We start from the raw sequence: 15,353 nt of genomic DNA on the forward strand, positions 1-15,353 counted from the left end.
GTAGCATTTTCATTAGAGAAAACATCTCATAAAGAGATTTTTCTACACCTGCAGACTCAGGTGTGCATTGCAGGGGAGTCCCAAAAGAAAACTGCCTTCCTGACCCAGAGGTTAGGGGAATTAGGGTTAGGGGATGAAGACTATACTTTTTTGGAAGCCTATTTATTCTGACTCGTTTCTACAGTTGTGTATGCAGCTGCACACTGGTGTTGGTGAAAAAAACCCCAGACCGATCCTGGTGCAAGCACACTGGTTTAGGAGGCAGGGGTCCTGTCCAAACGCTCACCCTCTCAAACCCAGAGGATCCCAAGACAATTTGGCTCCTACCCTTCTCTGTATGGGGGTGCTCCTCTTCCGGGCAGGCACTGAAGGTGGGATGAAGGCCTTGTCTGTCATGATTAGGGAGGGAAGACAGATTAGGGGGGAGAAGGCAGAGCGTTCTCTCCGTCTCCCCCTTCTGCCCAGAAGTGTGCGCAGGGAAGCCCACTCACTTCAGGAATCCTCGTTTTCCCCCACCCTTTCGTTTACTGTGCATAAGTAGACTTGTGCCCAAAACATATGGGTGATAATAAATCCACAAAATCTGACATTAAGGAACGAAGCACAGAGAATTTGTAAGTGGGCCTCATTTCTTTCAGATGAACTGAAAGAGTAGGAGTATAAAAGAGGCACCCATCGTTTGTACTGCATCGTTTATTCCACAAACTTCTGTTTCTTCTTTCTGAAGCACATTCCAAAAGAATCCTATGAAGCTGGGCTCCAAAGGTTATCCAGCCCAGCCCACTGCAAGGTAGGAAAGGTAGGAATATGCAGGAGAACCACCACCAACCTTGGTTGTGCTGTCAGTCTTGCCCTATGAAAGGGCACTTTTAAGGGAACTTAAACGCCAGCTGCAAGTTGCACCATGAAGCACACATTGCCATCCCCTTTTGCTGACTGAGAGCGGAGGAGGTGCTGCTTACAGTCTCCCCAGGAGCATTTCAACAGTCAGGAGGAGGCCTGAAGCCTTCGGGGGGATTGCACATCTGCTAAGAACATTTATGCCTCCAGAAAAAGGAAACCACCATAAGCCTGCTCTAAGGCAATGCTCATGACTGTATAAAGTGTTTTTTCTTTTAAAAAAACCTCTCTTAACGTTACAAACTGCTCCAAATTTCCAAAACGCATACATCCGTCCCAGTATTTGTCAATGTAAATGATTCAACTGGCTTTTGGTTTTGGCCCGTTTCAGGGGCTCAGCCCACTTAGTCTCGTTCCATTGGGGCTCCCAGCCTACGTGCATAGCGGGGGACAGGCTTAAATCTTTGCACACTTGATTTTTAAGGGCTGACACACACAAACATACCCCAAAACTGCATTAAGAGATTAGTAAATGCAAGGGTTTCACTATCTGGAGAGACATGAGAAAATACAATCTCCCTGACCATCGAGGAATAGAGACAGTTCTCAGGGAGGTTGCCAGGGTTATGGGTGTGAGGATAGGAAAAGAGACACTTCAACCAGCTGTTTGAGCTGAAATCCACCTTTGGAGAAGGCAGGCTGCACCTCTAGAAAGGACCAGGCCTTGTGGAAGTGTAGGAACTGTGTGGTCTTACCGATTAAGAGAGATAGCTAGGTATTTCCCACCGTTCCCTTGGCTCCTTGCGGCTAAGAAGATTTTCCGGTGGATGGAGGTGGACTTAGGCAGATGTAGCATTTGACATTAAGGAATAAAGCAGAGCCCATGCAGGCAACCCATCTTTTTCCACTGCTGGCTTGCCTCTTTTTCTTCTCTTTCCTTTCGCTGCCACACTGCTGGGCGAATCAGGTGTTTGGTTAAACGAGCTGTTTGGGACTTGTCTCAAAAGATCCCCTTTCCCCACAAGGCAGCAGCAGGAGGGCCCTGGCACTGGCATCTTTGGGGCACTGGCATCTCGTCTCAAAAGATTCCCTCCTATCCCTCCCTTCGTCAGGCAAAACTTCCCCCTTCCTTCTCCTCCCCCTTTTTGGGAGCAGGAATTCAGCATGCCCCATAGAGATCTGAGAAATAACAGGGGGGCAGATGTTTTCCACAAGAACTGAAAGAGGGGTCCGTGTAAAAACAGGCACAGGATCTGCCAAGCTCAAATCAATGTGCAAAGAATAATAAGGGAGCTCACAGGAAGTGAGGCGACTTTCCCATCATACAAGTAACTTTAAGGAACGCTATTTCTCTTTCTTCTTTCTGAAGCCCTTTTCAAAAAATAATGATGGTATATAAACTTCTGGAAGGCACCCCAGGGGTCATCCAGTCCAACCCGCTGCATCGCAGGAACATGCAGGAGTCCCTTATGTGGAACAATCCCACAACCTTGTTTGTGCAACATAATGTTGCCCTCTTAAATGGCACCTTGAAGCCTGCTTAAGTATACTTAAGGGATCCCCACCTCTCCTGCACCTGCAAGTTCAGCCAGGAAGCCAACATGGCCATCGCTATTATTGACTGGAAACAGAGGAAGTTCTGCTTACATCCTCCCTGGGAGCATTTCAACAGTCGGGGGGGGGGCGCCCTGACCCTGACCTTTACGCCTAACCCCAAACCTCTCCCTAACCCAAACCCTAACAATGACCCAAACCCCTAGACTTACAACAGCAGACTTACAACTTCTGACCTTTGTCAAAGGTAAAGGGACCCCTGACCATTAGGTCCAGTCATGGACGACTCTGGGGTTACGACGCTCATCTCGCTTTATTGGCTGAGGGAGCTGGTATACAGCTTCCGGGTCATGTGGCCAGAAGGACTAAGCCGCTTCTGGGAAACCAGAGCAGTGCACAGAAACACCGTTTACCTTTCCGCAGGAGCGGTACCAATTAATCTACTTGCACTCTGACGTGCTTTCAAACTGCTAGGTTGGCAGTAGCAGAGACCATATAATGGAAACTCACCCCATGGCGGGGATTCAAACAGCCAACGTTCTGATCAGCAAGTCCTAGGCTCTGTGGTTTAACCCACAGCTCCACCCGCATCCCATAACTTAAAGGATTATGTTTCTTCTTTCTGAAGCACATTCCAAAAGAATCCTATGATGGTGTATATGTCTACATCTGGAAGGGACCTCAAGGGTCATCCAGCCCAGCCCACTGCAAGGTAGGAATATGCAGGAGAACCACCACCAACCTTTGTTGTGCTGTCAGTCTTGCCCTATGAAAGGGCACTTTTAAGGCACTTTAAACTGCAGCTGCAAGTTGCGCCACGAAGCACACCTTGCCATCCCCTTTTGCTGACTGAGAGCGGAGGAGGTGCTGCTTACAGTCTCCCCAGGAGCATTTCAACAGTCAGGAGGAGGCCTGAAGCCTTCGGGGGGATTGTACATCTGCTAAGAACATTTATGCCTCCAGAAAAAGGAAACCCCCATAAGCCTACTCTAAGGCAATGCTCATGACTGTATAAAGTGTTTTTTCTTTTAAAAAAACCTCTCTTAACGTTACAAACTGCTCCAAATTTCCAAAACGCATACATCCGTCCCAGTATTTGTCAATGTAAATGATTCAACTGGCTTTTGGTTTTGGCCCGTTTCAGGGGCTCAGCCCACTTAGTCTCGTTCCATTGGGGCTCCCAGCCTACGTGCATAGCGGGGGACAGGCTTAAATCTTTGCACACTTGATTTTTAAGGGCTGACACACACAAACATACCCCAAAACTGCATTAAGAGATTAGTAAATGCAAGGGTTTCACTATCTGAAGAGACATGAGAAAATACAATCTCCCTGACCATCGAGGAATAGAGACAGTTCTCTGGGAGGTTGCCAGGGTTATGGGTGTGAGGATAGGAAAAGAGACACTTCAACCAGCTGTTTGAGCTGAAATCCACCTTTGGAGAAGGCAGGCTGCACCTCTGGAAAGGACCAGGCCTTGTGGAAGTGTAGGAACTGTGTGGTCTTACCGATTAAGAGAGATAGCTAGGTATTTCCCACCGTTCCCTTGGCTCCTTGCGGCTAAGAAGCTTTTCCGATGGATGGAAGTGGACTTAGGCAGATGTAGCATTCGACATTAAGGAATAAAGCAGAGCCCATGCAAGTAACCCATCTTTTTCCACTGCTGGCTTGCCTCTTTTTCTTCTCTTTCCTTTCGCTGCCACGCTGCTAGGCGAATCAGGTGTTTGGTCAAAGGAGGTGTTTGGATCTCGTCTCAAAAGATCCCCTTTCCCCCTCTCGCCACTCTTCTCCCTCCCTTTGTCACGTAAAACTGCCCCCTTCCTTCTCCTTCCACTTTTTGGGAGCAGGAATTCAGCACGGCCCATAGAAACCTGAGAAATAACGGGAGGGGGGCAGATTTTTTCCACAAGAACTGAAAGAGGGGTCCGTGTAAAAACAGGAACAGGATCCGCCAAGCTCCAATTAATGTGAAGGAATAATAAGGGAGCTCATAGGAAGCGAGGCGACTTTCCTGTGTTAGGCTGCAACTAACTTTAAGGAACGCTATTTCTCTTTCATCTTTCTGAAGCCCTTTCCAAAGAATAATGATGGAATATAAACCTCTGGAAGGGACCCCAAGGGTCATCCAGTCCAACCCGTTGCATCGCAGGAACATGCAGGAGTTCCTTACGGGGAACAATCCTGCAACCTTGGTTGTTGCACTCTTAAATGGCACCTTGAAGGCTGCTCAGGGATCCCCACCTCTCCTGCACCTGCAAGGTCCGCCATGAAGCCAACATGGCCATCACTATTCTTGACTGGAAACAGAGGAAGTGCTGCTTACATCCTCCCTGGGAGCATTTCAACAGTCAGGGGGAGGCCCTGACCCTGACCCCTAAGCCTAACCCCAAGCCTCTTCCTAAACCCATCCCAAACAATGACGCTAGACTTACAACAGCACACTTACAACTTCTGACCTTTGTCAAAGGTAAAGGGACCCCTGACCATTAGGTCCAGTCGTGGCTGACTCTGGGGTTGCAGCCCTTATCTCGCTTTATGGCTTAGTCATGTGGCCAGCATGACTAAGCCGCTTCTGGCAAACCAGAGCAGCGCACGGAAACGCCGTTTACCTTCCTGCCGGAGCGGTACCTATTCTTTTTCTTGCACTTTGAGGTGCTTTCGAACTGCAAGTTGGCAGGAGTAGGGACCGAGCAACTAGAGCTCACCCCGTTGCGGGGATTCGAACCGCTGACCTTCTGATTCACAAGTCCTAGGCTCTGTGGTTTAACCCACAGCGCCACCCGCGTCCCTTCTTTCTGACCTTTGACCCCTAGTTAAAAACTAGATATTCCATGGCCTTCTTTACTCCAACCCCAAATTGTCCAGGTTGTTGTGCACCTGTCTAGAAGTACCAAACATCTCATAAAGAGATTTTTCTGCACCTGCAGCCTCAGGTGTGCATTGCAGTCCCAAAACAAAACTGTCTTCCTGACCCTGGGGTTAGGGGAATTAGGGCATTTAGGGTATAAAGACTATACTTTGTGGGAAGCCTGTTGGGAAGTGGTTGGTCATAATACAACTAACCAGGAGGTATGTTTTTCTGGTTCTTCTTTGTGTGGCACTTTGCACCTCTTAGGAATATGCAGGCGTCCCTTATGGAGATCCCCCTGCAACCTTGGTGTTCACAGTACCAAAAGGTGGTAGCATTTAATTGTTAGGTGTCAGTCTAAAGTGAGGCAACTTTGCCATCATAAAGGTAAAAGGACCCCTGACCATTAGGTCCAGTCGTGACCGACTCTGGGGTTGCGGCGCTCATCTCGCTTTACTGGCCGAGGGAGCCGGTGTACAGCTTCCGGGGAACCATAGCAGCGCACGGAACCGCCGTTAACCTTCCTGCCAGAGCATTTATCTACTTGCACTTTGACGTGCTATCAAACTGCTAGGTTGGCAGGAGCAGGGAGCCAGCAACGGGAGCTCACCCCATGGCGGGGATTTGAACCGCTGACCTTCTGTTCGGCAAGTCGTAGGCTCTATGGTTTAACCCACAGTGCCACCTGCGCCCCACAACTTAGAGGAATGCTATTTCTGTTTCTTCTTTCTGAAGCACATTCCAAAGAATCATATGATGCTGCATATATATCTATATCTGGAAAGGACCCCAAGGGTCATCCAGTCCAACCTGCTGCATCGCAGGAACATGCAGAAGTCACGTATGGGGAACAATCCCGCAACCTTGGTTGTGCAGCAAATGTTGTTCTCTTAAGTGGCACACTTAAGACATATTAGGGGGGAGAAGGCACAGCGTTCCCTCTATCTCCCCCTTCTGCCCAGAATTGTGCGCAGGGAAGCCCACTCACTTCAGGAATCCTCGTTTTCCCCCTCCCTTTCCTTTTCCATGCCTAAGTAGGCTTATGCACGAAACATATGGGTGATAATAAATCCACAAAATCTGACATTAAGGAACACAGCAAACCTGTGGGCCTGATTTCTTTCAGATGAACTGAAAGACTAGGAGTATAAAATAGGCACAATAAAGTAGCAGGCTGGGGAGGGGAAGTTGTTCGCCATAATACAACTAACCAGGAGGTATGTTTTCCTGTTTCTTCTTTGTGTGGCACTTTGCAGCTCTTAGAAATATGCAGGCGTCCCTTATGGAGACCCCCTGCAACCTTAGTGCTCACAGTACCAAAAGGTGGTACCATTTAATTGTTAGGTATCACAGCCTAAACTGAGGCAACTTTGCCATCATACAACTAACTTAAAGGAATGTTATTTCTGTTTCTTCTTTCTGAAGCACATTCCAAAAGAATCCGATGATGCTGCATATATATCTATATCTGGAAGGGACCTCAAGGGTCATCCAGCCCAGCCCACTGCAAGGCAGGAATATGCAGGAGAACCACCAACCTTGGTTGTGCTGTCAGTCTTGCCCTATGAAAGGGCACTTTTAAGGCACTTTAAACTGCAGCTGCAAGTTGCGCCATGAAGCACACCTTGCCATCTCCTTTTGCTGACTGGGAGCGGAGGAGGTGCTGCTTACAGTCTCCCCAGGAGCATTTCAACAGTCAGGAGGAGGCCTGAAGCCTTCGGGGGGATTGTACATCTGCTGAGAACATTTATACCTCCAGAAAAATGAAACAACAATGAGCCTTCTCTAAGGGATTGCTCATGAGTGTATAAAGTGCTTTTCTTTAGAGCACCTCTCTTTGACATTGCAAGCTGATGCAAGTGTCCAAAACTGGTGTGAAGTTGCTGGTTTGTAAATATTAAATATTCCCACTTTATTGATCTGAATTACTCAAATGGCTTCTAGTGCTGGCCACTACAGCAGGGGCTGATCCCCATTTCTTCTTGTGGTGTTCAATTCAGAGTATCTGCTCAAAAAATCAAACAGAAGCAATGGAGGCTTGCCATGAAGGCTGGGGCAAGAGGGCAAACTGGGTCTTCTAGACCCAAACTGGGTTTAAGGATGCTCCATTAGACAAATCAGCCAGCTCACTGCCTCTCTTATTCACTGGGCTTGCTTACAAATTAATTATCTTTTTTAATTTATGCCTCTTCCAAAACATTTATCTTAAGTTTTAACGTGCAAGTGTACCACTTTGGGATGTTAATTAATCTCCGCTTGGATTATGTGGATAAATTGATAGGTGAAAGAATCGTTGCCTTGAATAATTACCTGGTTAAAGCAATGGTTCATCTGAAGAAATTAAGTTTCCAGCACATTGCTTTGTCACCTTTCAATAGCCTAACAAGAACAGGAAAAAGGAGACAAACCTCACCAACATGGGTGAAGCCAGGAGGTGCTAGCCTACCCCACTCAAATAAATAAAATTATTTTACTGTATTTTTACTGTACTGTACTGTGGTGGTTAGCGGGGATGAGGCCAAGCCCCACTTCGATGGGTGTAATATATCAGGAGTGGGGTTGTTTAAAAATGTTCCTATATGTTATATATTAATATGTCTTTCTATTTTTTTCCTTTTACCTTCATGACTTTTCCTCCATCTCCTCTTCTACCTTTATCACCCGAAGTTTCCTCCTCCTCCTTTTCAGAACATAAATTCAGCAGAGCAGACCTAAGAAATATCAATAATGTCAATTATTTTCACAAGAAGGGAAAGAGGAATCCATTTCAAAGCAAACATATAATATGTCCAGCCCAGATTGCAGTGGAAAAAAGAATCAAGTGGGAAAGGAGCCATCATACGACTAACTGGAAGAAATGTGTTTTTCTTCTTTTTTTCCCTTATTTATTCTTGTTTCTTCTTTCTAAAGCCCTTCCCCAAGAATCATATAATGGTGCATCTAGCTGGAAGGGACCCCAAGGGTCATCCAGTCCAATCCGCTTCAAGGCAGGAATCTGTGAAGGAACCACAAGGGTTCAATTAATAATAATAAAAATAGTAATAAGTGAAAGAATTGGGATCTTGAGGAATTAGCTGGTTTCAAAACCACTGCTTCAAGCATTGCTTCATCTGCACAATACACTGTTCGGGTACAGTTTCCAAGACATTAAAGGCGGCCTGAGGGGGAAAGCAAGGGAGATCTTATTTTATATAAAGAATAAATTATGATTATTATCACAGCCAGTTCCTCTGGAGTTGCTTCTCCCCCCAATTCAAATAAATAAAAACACTATAGTGTTAATGCTTAGGGGGGAAGAGGCCATGTCCCACTTGGGTGGGTGTAATTTATAATAATAATAATAATTTAACATTTAATGATAATAATAATGAATTACTCTTTCCCAGCCATCAACAGAATATTTTTTTTTAAATGATAAAACGTAATATACTACAAACTTCCCTCACCCTTTTATAATAACAATAACAATAATAATAAATTTAATGATAATAATAATGTATTACTCTTTCCCAGCCAAAAGAATATTTTTTTAAAAATGATAAAACGTAATATACTACTGTCAGAGCTGCCTCTAGGTCCCAGCTCAGAGGACCAATGCTAGGCTGTAGTAATGTACAAAAGTCTTTATTGAAGTTCAGTTTCCATTTCAAAGCCACAGCGTGCAGCCCTACGTCTTAAACCCTAGATCGGCGAAGTCCCGTCTGAATCTCCTCCCCTATGACACCAGTTTAAGATCCTAGCCCTGCTCCACCTTTTACGCTGCTCTCTTCTCCTCTGGGTCCTCCTGCCCGCTGGGGCATTCCCCTTTCTGGACTCCTCAGACGCTGAGTCGCTTAGCTCCTCCCCCTCCCTCCGGCGGGCTTTAGGACCCGGTTCCCAATCCTCATTCTCTGCTGTCCCGCGCTCCTGTACATTTGAACTTGCCTCTCGCGCCAACCCAGTGACCTTCCTCCTGACCGTTACACTACTTCTGTCACTGCTTCCCTCTTCCGGGATTCTGGCCGGATCTGACCTCCCCTCCGTTGTCTGACTCTCCGATGGAGGCGTGGTTAGCCCTGACTCCTCTCCTCTCCCTGCTGGGGGAGATGCTACTCCCGATACCTGTGACTCTTCCCCCCCACTCTGCTCTGGTGGGGAAGCTGCTCCTGATTTCCAACTGCTGCTCTGGGAGTCCCCACTGGCCCCTTGCTTCTGGGGTGTCCCCCTTGGGACCCCCCTTGCCCTGGCCACCGGCGCCCCCTTCTGTGAATCTTCCGATTCGCTGGAGAGGCTCATGGAATCTCTCGGGCCACTGTCATCTTCTCCTACGCTGCCCTCAGATTCTTCCCCTTCGCTCTCCATCTCCCCTCTTCCCTGTGCTTCTGCTCCTGAACCCCTGACATCCATCCCCCCCTCGAAGCCCCCCCCTTCCCCCTCCCCCTCTTCTGGTGTGGGTTCTGGGTGCTCCAGTGTTGTGGGGGTGAGTGCAGGATACAGTTCTTCCCCCGTGGTGTGCAGCCAGCCGGCTGGATCCGGCCAGTCCTCAATGGGCTCGTCGACGTCGATCTCCTCTGCTTCCATCTCTCTGCCGGTGTGTTCGAACCCCGGATCCTCCCCCAACACGTCCATGACCCCCTCTCGCCCTGTCGCCTGGGGTGACGCTGCGTGCGCGGGCCCGCTCGGCAGTTCACTGCGCCACCCCACCTCAGGTTGATCTTCCCACCAACAAGAGCTGCCTTTGCCAAACCCTGAGAGGGACCCCTCTGGGGAGCTAGTCTCCGGCGCCGTGTCCTCAGCTGAAGAGAAACCCCGGAACGTGCTGGCTGAAAGTGTGAGTGTGAAAAGATATTCGTCGAAATAATCCTCCAGCATGGGCCTGTGTGGGAAGAGTGCGTGGAACTCGTCTTTGAGGTAGTGCTCCTCCACCGCATAGTACGGTACCCAGCTGTTGGCGCTGGCCGGGGTACCTTCCCTGGCGAGGAGATATTCAACCCCCTCTTCCCCCCATCTTGAGTCCAAAATCTCCGTGACCTCGTTGAGCGGCTCCGCCCTCGGCGACCCCCCCTGTCGTGGGTGCGTCTCTAAGCGGGCTAGGAGCTGTCCCTGGCGCCTGAAACCTGTGAGGTGCCTTGTAGGGCGTGAGCACCGATCTATGAAAGACCGGGTGCATTCCGGAGCCCTCCGGTAGTGTCAACCGGAAGGCCACTGGGTTGATCTGTGCCTCGACTAGGTAAGGGCCCAGCTGCTTGTGTCCGAGCTTCTTCTTAGCTAAGGATCTGGCCGGCACTGCCTGGGCTGCTAACCAGACCCAGTCCCCTACCCGTATGTCCTCCCCAACTCTCCTGTGTCTGTCTGCCTGCATCTTGTACACGTGTTTTGCTAGCTCTAACTGCCTTTGGAGCTGTTCATGGACCTCCTGTAACTCCTCTGCCAATGCCTCTGCTCCCTGCAGCTCCCCCTCCCCCTCTTTCTCTAAGCCCGGGAAGGTCCTGGGATGTCGCCCATTGTTGGCGAAAAACGGTGTCACCCCCTGTGGACACGTGTTTCGTGTTGTTGTAGGCAAACTCGGCCAGCGGTAGGTAGTCCACCCAGGTCGAGGGCTGCTGGTTCGCGTAGCATCTCAGGTACTGCTGCATGATGGCGTTGACCCTCTCCGGCTTGTCCGTTGGTCTGCGGGTGTCTTGCTGACGCTAGGTTGACCTTGACGTTCAGGATTCCCATCAGCTTCTGCCAGAAACTCGAGATGAACTGGCGCCCCCGGTCGGACAGGATAGACCGTGGCAGGCCGTGCACCTTGAACACGTGGTCTATGAACAGCTTGGCTGTCTGTTCCGCTGTGGCCACCTTCGCGCAAGGAATGAAGTGCGCCATCTTGGTGAACATGTCGACTACCACGAGTACTGCTGTTTTGCCCCTCGAGCTGGGCAGATCAGTGACAAAGTCCAAGGCCACCCTCTCCCACGGTTCGGACGGGGTCTGTAGCGGTTCCAACAGTCCCGCCGGCGGTCTGTGTACTGGCTTGGCCCTTTGGCATGTGTCGCACCTCGTGACGTAATCCGCGACTTCTCCCCGCATCTTGGGCCACCAAAAGTCTCTGGCTACTAATTCCACCGTCTTGTCCTTGCCGAAATGTCCGGCGCTGGGTGCGTCGTGTAGCTGTTGCAGTACTGTCGCGCGGAGTTCATCTCCCGGCACGTAGATGGCCCCCTTGCGGAGGAGCAGTCCGTCGCGTATCTGGAACTCGTCGTCCTTCGCTGTGCTGTTGCGCACCTCCTCCATCTTGGATCGTGCGAAGGAATCCGTTCGCAGCTCGCGCCGTATTGCTTCCAGGTCCACGGTGGCCGAAGCGCATGCCCACGCCTTAGGTGCGAAAATGTGTTTGGCCGCTACCGGTGCTGCTTCCTCCAGATACTGCGGCTTCCTGGATAGCGCATCAGCCATGATGTTGTTGTCTCCGGGGATATATTCTATCCTGAAGTCGAAATCCGCAAAGAACTCTGCCCAGCGGATGTGTCTCTGGTTCAGGAACCGCGCCGTGCGCCAGTATTCCAGGTTCTTATGGTCCGTGCGAACTTGCACCGTGTGTTTGGCTCCGATGAGGAAGTGCCACCACGCCTTGAAAGCTGCATGAATGGCCAGCAACTCTCTGTCCCAGATGGTGTAGTTCTGCTCCGACTTGCTGAGTTTCCTGGAGTAGAAAGTGCACGGCCTCCAATCCCTTGCGGGTCTTGCTGCAACAGGACTGCCCCCACGGCTCTGTCGGAAGCATCCATCTCAACCCTCATGGGTCTGCTGGGGTTCACATGTAGCAGTTGTTCTTCGGAAGCGAAGAGACGCTTGAGTTTCTGAAAGGACTGCTCCGCCTGCTCCGTCCAGATGAACTTCTTCTTGGAGCTGAGGGTGTCCGTGATGGCCGCCGTCTGCATAGCGAAACCCTTGATAAACTTGCGATAAAAGTTGGCAAAGCCGACAAACTTCTGGACCTCCTTCCGATTGCGCGGGCTTTTCCAGTCCAGTACCGAGCGTACCTTGGCGCTGTCCATGGCGATTCCCTTGTCGGACAGCTTGTAGCCCAGGAAATCCACCTCCGTCATGTCGAACTGGCACTTCTCCAGTTTGGCGTAAAGTCTGTGCTCCCGTAGTCTTTGCAGGACTTCCTTGACATCTCTCTCGTGAGCCTCCTGCGATTCTGAGAAGATCAGAATGTCGTCCAGGAAGCAGACGCACTTCTTGTAGAGGAGCCCCGCTAACACGTGATGCATGAAGGCTTGGAAGCAGTGGGAGCCATTTTGTAAACCAAACGGCATAACCCTATATTCATAGGTGCCCAAGGGCGTAAACATGGCCGTCTTCCACTCGTCGCCCTCCCGCATGCGTATAAGATTGTACGCCCCTCGTAGATCCAACTTGGTGAAGATGCGTCCATTCCTCACCGTCGCAAGTCGTCGATCTTGGGCATCGGGAAAGCCGTGGGCTTGGTTTTCGAATTTAAAATTCTGAAATCAACTACCAACCTCTTTTGGGGCGTGTCTTTTTTCTTCACGAAGAACACAGGACTGCCCCCCACTGCTTTGGATTCCCGGATGAATCCCCGCTTCAAGTTGTGATCTATGAACTCCCTGAGCTCTTGCAGTTCATCTTCAGACATGGAATACAGTTTTCCCGTCGGCAGCGTCGCCCCCGGCAGGAGGTCAATCTTGCAGTCATAGGGTCTGTGGGGAGGCAGCTTGTCCGCTTCCTTCTCGCAGAAGACCTCCAAAAACGCCTTGTGCTTGTCGGGTACCGCTTGCAGCATGCCCAGTTGTAGCTGTGGGTCATCCTCTTGCCCCTCGTCTTCCTGGTTAGTCATGATGCAATGTTCTGCGCAGTAGGAGGAGCAGAAGGTCAATTTACGCTGGTACCATGCCAATGCTGGGCTGTGCCTGTCCAACCAGCTCATGCCCAATACTATGGGCATGTCTGACAGGTGGGTGACATTGAAGCTGATGACTTCGCGGTGATTTCCAATTCGCATCACCATTGGCGGCGTTTGCTGTACCACCTGTCCCCCCAGCAATTCTCTTCCATCGACTGTCACTACTTTTAGGGGCATCGTGGCAGGCAGGAGCGCTATGCTATGTTGCTTGATGAAATCCACTCCTATAAAGTCTGCATTGCTACCAGAGTCAATGGTAATAGGGACTTCCATGGTGAGCCCATTGGGAAGCTGGAGTGCTGCGGTGAGCTGCACCACTGGTTTGGGCGGGAGGGGGTCTGTGGGCTGTAAGATTCCTGGGGACTGCTTCACTGACTCGTCTGGCTGGGCCCCAGTGGCTCTGCTTCCAGCCAGACTTCGTCGTTTCCCTGCTGTGGTTCTCTTTGCTGAACTGCTTCTGTTACTGTTGCTGAGGCTGCAGTGTGCTTGTGGAGCCTCTGGGGGCACTCTTTTGCCATGTGCTGAGCACTGTCGCAGATGTAACACTTCCTGTTCCCTCTAGGAGGCTTCGCTTTGGCTGCTCCCGGTGTTAGGGCTCTGGTTGCTGACTGAGCCTTGGCACCACCTATCTCCATCGGCTCCTCTCCCCCTCCCAGGGGAGGCGTGGATTGCGCGTGCGCTGATTCCCTGGGAAAGAAAGGAGGTGCTCTCGCTGGTGTGCGTCCCCAACGCCCTTCGTCTTTGCTCCAGGGACGTTCTTCCAGACGCACCCCAATCGTCAGCGCTCTCTGGACAACTTCTTGAGTGCTCTGGGGTCTCTCCCCCCTTGCGATTTCGTCCTTCACAGCCCCGTTCAGCCCCTCCCAGAACAGGTCCCTGACGGACGCTGAATCTTTTTCCCATCCCAGCGCGTTGACCAATGCAAAAAAGCGGGAGTGATATTGCCTCACAGTGGCTCTGCCTTGTTTCAATCCATGTATCTCTTTTCTGGCGACATCTACATCTATCGCTGATAAAAAAAAGCATCCATTGCCTTAATAAAGGCATTCGCGTTTATATATACACACACATATACAGTGCATACATACATATATATATATACAGTACATACACACACTGTCAGAGCTGCCCCTAGGTCCCAGCTCACAGAGGACCAACGTGAGGCTGTCGTTATGTACAAGTCTTTATTGAGGTTCAGTTTCCATTTCAAAGCCGCAGCGCGCAGCTCTACGTCTTAAACCTTAGACCGGCGAAGTCCCATCTGAATCTCCTCCCCTCTGACACCAGTTTAAGATCCTAGCCCTGCTCCACATTTTCCGCTGCTTTCTCCTCCTCTGGGTCCTCCTGCCCGCTGGGGCATCCCCCTTTCTGGACTCTTCTGACGCTGAGTCGCTTAACTCCTCCCCCTGCCTCCGGCGGGCTTTAGGACCCGGTTCCCAATCCTCATTCTCTGCTGTCCTGCGCTCCTGTACAGGCACAGGGAAGAGAGGAGATGGAGAGCGAAGGGGAAGAATCCGAGGGGAGCGTAGGAGAAGAGGACAGTGGACCAAGGGATTCCATGAGCCTCTCCAGCGAATCGGAAGATTCACAGAAGGGGGCGCCAGTGGCCAGGGGTAGGGGGTTCCCAAGGGGAACGCCCCAGGAGCAAGGGGGCAGCAGGGACTCCCAGAGCAGTAGTTGGAAATCAGGACCAGCTTCCCCACCAGAGCAGAGTGGGGGAGAAGAGTCCCAAGGATCGGGGCCAGTGCATTCCCCACCAGGGAGAGAAGATGAGGCAGGGCTGACCACGCCTCCATCAGAAAGTCGGACAACGGAGGGGAGGTCAGATCCGGCCAGTATCCCGGAAGAGGGAAGCAGTGACCGAAGTAGTGTAACGGTTAGGCGAAAGGTCACTGGGTTGGCGCGAGAGGCAAGTTCAAAGGTACAGGAGCACGGGACAGCAGAGAATGAGGATTGGGAACCGGGTCCTAAAGCCCGCAGGAGGCAGGGGGAGGAGCTAAGCGACTCAGCGTCGGAAGAGTCCAGAAAGGGCAACGCCCCAGCGGGCAGGACGACCCAGAAGAGGAGAGAGCAGCGGAAAAGGTGGAGCAGGGCTAGGATCTTAAACTGGTGTCAGAGGGGAGGAGACTCAGACGGGACTTCGCCGATCTAGGGTTTAAGATGTAGGGCTGCACGCTGCGGCTTTGAAATGGAAACTGAACTTCAATAAAGACTTTT

The 15,353-nt window shown here is 50.7% G+C and overlaps 1 long non-coding RNA gene across 2 annotated transcripts; it reads right to left on the bottom strand.

The window, feature by feature from the left end:
* Positions 1 to 832: 832 nt before the first annotated feature.
* Positions 833 to 7,955, bottom strand: LOC307206804. 2 transcript variants are annotated; one of them, XR_013834511.1, is made up of 3 exons: positions 7,863 to 7,955; positions 3,903 to 4,098; positions 833 to 1,794 (listed from the first exon to the last, which is right to left on the bottom strand). It is a non-coding gene; the product is annotated as an uncharacterized lncRNA (long non-coding RNA). The 2 variants fall into 2 exon arrangements; XR_013834512.1 differs by having other exon boundaries at positions 3,903 to 4,101.
* Between the last annotated feature and the right edge of the window lie 7,398 nt (positions 7,956 to 15,353).

This window comes from Podarcis cretensis, assembly GCF_951804945.1.
Source record: "Podarcis cretensis genome assembly, chromosome: 17".
Taxonomy (NCBI): Eukaryota; Metazoa; Chordata; class Lepidosauria; order Squamata; family Lacertidae; genus Podarcis; species Podarcis cretensis.